Below are 7,621 nucleotides of genomic sequence, written 5' to 3' on the forward strand. Positions count from 1 at the left end.
TTTAAGAAACGTACTGTTGATCTGTCTAAATTAATCGGCAGTTTAACGAGCTGCTGAAGGACCAGGTGGACTTGACTCTCGGGAATGCAGGTGCGGCACCTTTCAGCGATCAGCGAAGGTCAGCCATTACCATTGCCGGAAAAGTGGTCGGTTCGGAAGACTTCAAGCCAGACTAAATCGCCGGGCTAAGAAGCATCCTCTACCCGGCATCTTCTTAGCCAAAGGCCAATGACTTGAAAACAAGATGCATTACATAAGCACAACATTGCAGTTTCGGAGGGAGATGAGGGGCAGCTGTCCTCTCTGTTTCATGGAGACATGGCTCAGTTCGGTGAAACAGCCGGAAGGATTCTCTATCCACAGTTTGGAGAAGATAACAAGGTATTGTGGTGCTGGGGGGTGGGGGGGGGTGGTGAGGGGCGGTGGAACGGCTGTGTTGTTTCATGACTAACTCTTCATGCTCTCCGTACATAGCGGTCTTGCCGCACCCTTGTTCCCCCAATCACAACATCCAATGATTGAGTTCTGTCGGTGCTGCTTACCGAGAGGTTCTCCTCATTGATCCGGACGGCACTTCACATACCGCCAGAGCAGATGTTAAGCAAGCAAACCATGTACTGAGTGACGCGACCAGCAAACAAGGAACAGCCTACCCTGAGGACATTCAAATCATTGCGGGGTTTCTATCAGGCTTATTTAATGAAATCTAAGCTCATTTGTCATCAGCACGTCATCCTCAGTACCAGCGGCTCTCGCACACTCGACCACTGTTAGAGCACGATCAGGAAAGCCTACCATTCCACCCCCAGACCATATTTCAGGCATTCTGAACGTCTGGTTTTCTTTCTCCTACCTCCACCCAGGCGGAGGGTCAGGAACAAGACTCCAGATGTATCGGCAACAATGTCGCGGGAATCGGAGGGCCGACTACTGAATTGTTTCGAGGCGATAGACAGAAAGAAAAATGACCCAAGTCCAGAGTGTTGCTTAACCGGAAGCACTGGGTGAACAAGAGATATGCAAAGTGCTGAGCAGTAGATTCGTGACAATATTTATCACATTCATTTATTATTATTATTTATCCATTGATTTTGTTTCGTATTTTTCTAATTTGATAGTGAATATTGCTGTGATGCAGCGCATCATCATCTTCCCTGGTGTTCTAGTGGTTAGGATTCGCCGCTCTCACCGCCGCGGCCCGGGTTCGATTCCCGGTTAGGGAATAAAGACATTTCCTGCTGTAAATTAATGTGTTGAATTTAAATTATTTTGTGTATTCATTGCTTCCACAACAACCCCATTCATGTCTGTGTTTAACCTGCATCCGCCTGATTCAGCGCCATAAAACCACAAAATATAGGAGCAGAATTGGGCCGTTTGGCCTATCGGGTTTGCTTCGACATTTCCTCTCAGCCCCATTCTCCTGCTTTCCACTGTGTGTACTACCTCTTTCCGTCTACAAATGCTGCCTGACTCGCTATACACTGTTTCTGCAGCGATTCGTTATTTGTTCTGTATGTCACTTGTTAGTCAACGAAAACATGACTTTGAAAAAAAATATCGCAGGTGCAGTCTCAATAAAGCTGGAAATAACTGTGCGAGGTCTTACAGACAACACCCTGCAATCGATACAATGTAGATTTGACCTTCTTCCCTCCTCACTGCACCTCAATCCACTCAGAGACGCTGTCTCTCTGTAGAAGAGGGTGACCATACATTTCCCGTATTGGACACCGGTCTTATTCACTCAGTTTGCCGACATCACCTTGACTCATCTGCCCAGGGTCATCACTGCTCAAATCTCAGTGAGTATTGTCAGGTCCAGCCGGGTTTATTGCCGTGTGCAGAGGGATGGTGAGGAACAGGTACAAAGAAACACTTGCAGCATCATTGCAGGCTCGAAAAGACAGACAGTCCACAGAACAGAAATTGTACAATTCTGCATCATTAACAAAAGATAGATATAAATCTTGTGCCAGTTTCAGATTTGGAAACGTTTCCTCAGGCAAACTGATGACATAGATTGCGAACTATTATATCCACGGGGGAGCATGCAGACCCAAGAAAGGCCTGTTTATTCCTTTTCTTTAAACAGACAGACAACAGAAAGAAGGGCGAGTCTCTAGTCATCTTCAGCCAGCCCCGGCATTCAATAAGATCAGGCTGTCCCAGACTTTTTTCTCAATCCTCCCCCCACCCCCATACCGCAGTTGCCGGACAAAAGTCGGCCAGTGTCCACCAAATCTTCCACCGTCTCCCCAGGTGAGAGGAGATAAATTCCTGTCGCCCGCCGTTATTTCGACTCCCTGACAGCGTCCCCAGCTACGATCAGAAGCATATGGATATGAATGTCGTATAATGGGACATTGTTCTGAGTTTTGCTCAGTATTGTCCGGACTTTGGGGAGGCAGAAGAAGTCAGTCTGTGGGAGGGAACAACTCTTGGGTGAAACCCTTTCTGCAATTGGATAACACGTTGGATTGACATCTGCATACACGAATGGGATCTAGGTTGTTGCACGTAGTTTGACGGGATTGGTTGATGTCGGATCATGACATCGCGTCAGTGACAATTGGCGAGGTTGATTTGACGGAAGGTCAGCGAACCGATTTTTCTATGGCAATAGGCGGAGTCGCTCGGTAGACAAGAGAGCAATGGGGAGTCTGTACAGTGAGTGATGTGAAACGGCAAAAGCTTTTCGCGTTCAGAGACCGTGCTGCCCACTTCGGCGAATCAGTCACAATCTCAATCACCCCTCTCCCAGCCGCGGCTGAGCAACATATATTATTGAATATGGAAATATTTTTATAAGTTGACAATTCAAGTGTTTTCAGTTAACCGAAATTTCACATGGTGGTCGAGTCATAACGGAGCACTGAACCGAAGTCCATGAGCAGATTTGTTTAAAAAATTGCTGCTCCTTCATGTCATATTACCTGTTCGCCCCGACATTTCAGCACCAGTTTACACCCAGTCCCCTACGCTCCACCCGAGCTGTCTTGTAAAGGAAAATCTATAAACGTCCAACTGCATTCACGCAGTCCTTTCATTGAACACGAATATTGATAGCTAAGCGTTCGCTTCAACTTGTGAGGAAAGTGTGGGAGTGAGGGAGTGAGATGTGGAGAGAGAATGAGAGAGAGAGAGAAGAGAGAGAGAGAGAGAGAGAGAGAGAGAGAGAGAGAGAGAGAGAGAGAGAGAGAGAGAGAGAGAGAGAGAGAGAGAGAGAGAGAATGTGTGTATGGGTGTGTTAGAGAGAGAGGAACATGGAAGTGAGGCAGGGTAGAGTCACATCGTAGACAGATCAAGGGAGATTTGAAAAGCAGGTAGAGAGAGAGAGAGTTACACGGCAATTTATCAATTTCATGTTCACTTTCGGCCACTGTTTTCCTCCCAGTGTTTTCTTGACCACCAGAGTAACTGACCTCACCGACAAAACGAAGTGGATCTTTCCGTCCCTTCATTTAAACTCGAACGCTGCAGGGCTCGTAAGTATTATCACCGTTTGTACTGAGGTGGAAAAATGGTTCATGCGTTTACACATTGCCCTTCAACAGAGGGAGCAAGCACGTTATACTTATTGATGCCATTCTCCCAGTTTCTTCAATTATAAAGGCAATTAACATTAAATTAGTGCCAGTAATTCTTAAAATTCCAAAGTTAGTTCTGATTTGGATAGCAAACACGAGAAAATCTGCAGATGCTGGCAATTCAAACAACAACAGACACAAAAGTTGTATGTGTTGTTGTCTGACTTGGACACAAGGATTCTGTTCAGTGCGATAAATCGTCGGCTGTCTAACTTAAGGAAGTACGTTGGTGAACGAAACGGGGAGCTCTGCATCCGTACAGTTGTAGAACACACCGGCATCAATCGCCCTGTTTCTACTCAGAATCTATTGTCAGACACTCGGTTGCAAAGCGAAAATATCGTAGCTAAAAAGGCTGTATTGGCATGTCGATTTGGCTGTCCCCACCCATCAGCAAGTGCATGTTTCATTGCGCTTGTGTGTACACATAGATGTGCTTATAAATATAAATTTGAGTTCACTTTGACGTAATCACCAATTGCGTATAATGCATGATCCCCTCGGTTAGATCGCTCACCAGATACATGTGAATTGAGTCACTGCCGGTTATTTTCGTGTAGTAGAAACTCAAGACGTCGACCAGTATATGCGGGTGTGAGGGGTGTGTGGTGGAAGAAATTTTCATTTTTTTGCGTTGAAGTACTGAATCAGGACCTCCTAATCTGGTATATATTCTCAGCTAAAAATGCTGCGAGAATTGAACTGACAGAAATATGGGATGTCAACTCCACAAATTCTCTAATTTCCCCAGTTGAAGGAACAGGATTTATTGAAGAACGTGGTACCGGCTCCAGATCTGTGCTGGATACGGTACCAGAACTCAGTACCTCGAAATCCATGTCGTTAATGAAAATCCAATCGGGAAAGTACCGCGTTGAACAGGGAATCAGAATCAGGGTTATTATCACCGGCACGTGACGGGAAATTCGTTAACTTAGCTGCAGCAGTTCAATGCAATACATAATCTAGCAGAGAGAGAAAATAATAATAATAACAACAAATGAAATAAAACATAATAATAAATACATAAGTAAATCAATTATCTATATTGAATAGATTATGAAAAATATGTAAAAACCGAAATACTGTATATTAATAAAGTGAGGTAGTTTACGTTTCAAAGTCCATTCGTGATTCTAATTGCAGAGGGGAAGTAGCTGTTCCTGAACCGCTGAATGTGTGTTTCTGTCTCATAATCTTAGATAGCCAAGGTCAACCCTGGTATCCGGTGCCATCTGTGTCGACGTTGCTCCTTTGCAGATTGGAAGAATTATCATCGGCAGTGTCATGACGGTCTATTATTGCCCCTCATTAATGAGCAACTGCAGATTGTCAACTGAACACATTTGGGGGCAGCTCTCAGACAGCATCCAGCGTGTTAAGTTTTATTGGCACTCTACACGCTGCTGCTTGTAGTTGTGAGCGCTGCGAGCAGGGTTCGAACCTGGCGGGGAATCCCCATTGGATTTCAAGTCCAACGCCTTAACCACTCGGCCATCGCAGCTCCATCAATGTTCAGCACTTACCGTAGCACTGCACCTGAAGTGAGCGTTGTACTTGATTTATTTTCGGTAACGGAAATGGTGAATCGATCATGCTTTGGGCTTGTCTTGCAGCCAGTGGCACAGGGAACATTTGGCTGGTAAGAGGAAAGAATAAATTCAATTAAATACCAACAAATTCTGGAAGCAAAGATCACACCGTCTGTAAAAAAGCTGAAGATGAAAAGAGGATGGCTTCTACAACAGGATAATGATCCTAAGCACACCTCAAAATCCACAAAGGTCTACCTCAAGAGGTACAAGCTGAAGATTTTGCCATGGCCCTCACGATCCCCCGACTTAAACATCATCAAAAGTCTGTGGACAGACCTCAAAAGAGCAGTGCATGCAAGATCGCCGAAGCATCTCACAGAGCGAGAAGCCTTTTGCAAGGAAGAATGGACGCATATCCTCCAAACAAAAATTGAAAGACTCTTAGCTGGCTACAGAAAGCCTTTACAAGGTGTGATACGTGGCAAAGGGAGTGTCACTAAGTACTGACCATGCAGGTGGCCCAAACCTTTGCTTCGGCACCTTTTCTTTTTTTTCTTATTTTGAACCTTTAAAAGGTGGAAATAAAAAAAGTAATCTTGCTTAAAATATTAAAGAAATGTGTTATCTTTAACTTTATGCCTTTTGGAAATCAGGTCATCTTTTACTCGCTTAGTTGTTGACAGTAACAGAAATTTTGAGCACCGGTGCCCAAATCTTTGTATCCCACCGTATCCTTCCTTCGAATGTGCATCACCGTACCACACGATGATCTATCTGACAAATCTTCTCCCATTCTCCTCAACTGTCTTTGATCTTAAATGTGTTTTTATCTTTTGAGTTTTTGAACACGTTGAAGTCAGGCTACCTTTCGTATATTTTCTTTTCTTTAACCTCCCTTCCTTCTTTCAGAGTGGAGTGACAATCCCAATTTTCCAACCATCAGCATCCATTCTAGAATGTAATGATACGTGAAGGAGTACTATTACTGCCTCGAAAATCTTCAGTTCCCACTTTTGGAAACCTGGTTTGTAGTCCAACTGGTCCCGTTGACATACAGCTTCAGAGCTTTCAGCTTCACAGGCACCTTCTCCAGGTGATAACATCCACCCTCACTGATGCCCTCTGACACATGCTTCTCGGTTCCATTATGCTGGTGTCTTCCACAGAGCAGCCTGACGCAAAATATTCATTCAGTTCGTCCCTTTTCTTTTCCTCCCATTACTGCTTCTTCCGCGTCATTTTCCAATTTCCTGATACCCATTCTCGCATCCCTTTTATTCTTCATATGTCTGAAAAAATGGTATTTTCTCTATTATTAGCCATTTATTTTTTCCTCTCATCAAATTTTATTTGCTTTCTTTTGTATTTTGAAAGCATCCCAAACCTCTGGCTTCCCACTAATGCTTGCTATATTATAAGCCCTCACTTGTGCCTTTATTGTGCCTTTAATTTCCAGTATCAGCCACTGTTGCCTCATCCTCCCCATCGAATATTTATTCTTATTTGTGATGCATCTATCCTGCGCCTTTCCAATTGCCCCTAGAACACCAGCCCTGCTGGTTCTGCCGTTAACCCTGCTGGTTCCCCTTTCCAATCGACTTGGCCAGCCCTAGACTTAGGTCGCTGTTGTTTTCTGCGAGTGACAGGGTCGAGGACTGTTATTGTCCCTGACTTTTTTCTCTGCGAATGACGTGGTCGGGAACTGTTATTGCTGTTGTTTCCATGCGAGTGATGGGGTCGAGGATTGTTATCGTCCCTGACTTTTTTCTGCCAGTGATGTTTTGGGGAACTGCTATTGTCGCTATATTTTTTTTTTGCTGCGGGGGAGGAGACAGTTTGGGGTTTGTGAGATTTGTTTCATTTCCTTTCTCGTGCCGGGGTTGATGTCTGTCCTTGCATCAACAACCATGGCCTGTCTGTATTCAGTTGTTGTCCGGAGCAGACAAATATCAGAGTTGTATTGTACTTGCAGGCTTTGAGAATAATATTAACCGTTTGCACCTTTCTATTCTCCTCACTCGTGCCACTGTAGTTCCACTTACTGCATGGAATACTCATACGTTTAATTTTAGATTCTCGCTCTCAGACTGCAGGATAAAATCGATCACGTTACCATCACTGCCTCTGAAGCATTCCTGTATACTAATCTACCTGGTCAAAGCACAACACAACACACAATCCACAACTGCCTTTTCCTAATGGGCTCAACCACAATGTACTCTAAAAAACTATTCAGTAGGCTTTCCCAAACTACCTGCATGTTGAGATCCTACAATGAACATAGTAATATTGACATTTTCACATGCCTTGTGCATCTCCCATTGTTATTTGTACTCAAAGTCGACTGCTAGAAGCCTGTATGTAACTCCTATCCTCTGATCCTATGTTAACTCTCACTAAGGATTTTTTTTTAATTGTCTGTACATCACTGTAAATTACAATAAATAAAATAAATAGAAATTTAAAATGGGAATTGTAAGGGAGAGTTCATGTGTT

The 7,621-nt window shown here is 44.0% G+C and overlaps 1 non-coding gene across 1 annotated transcript; it reads right to left on the minus strand.

Annotated features, from left to right (window-relative positions):
* Window positions 1-5,013: 5,013 nt before the first annotated feature.
* trnas-uga (transfer RNA serine (anticodon UGA)) lies at window positions 5,014-5,094 on the minus strand. The gene has a single exon. It is a non-coding gene; the product is annotated as a tRNA-Ser (tRNA).
* Window positions 5,095-7,621: the final 2,527 nt, after the last annotated feature.

The sequence above is a fragment of the Hypanus sabinus genome, unplaced genomic scaffold (assembly GCF_030144855.1).
Source record: "Hypanus sabinus isolate sHypSab1 unplaced genomic scaffold, sHypSab1.hap1 scaffold_872, whole genome shotgun sequence".
NCBI lineage: Eukaryota > Metazoa > Chordata > Chondrichthyes > Myliobatiformes > Dasyatidae > Hypanus > Hypanus sabinus.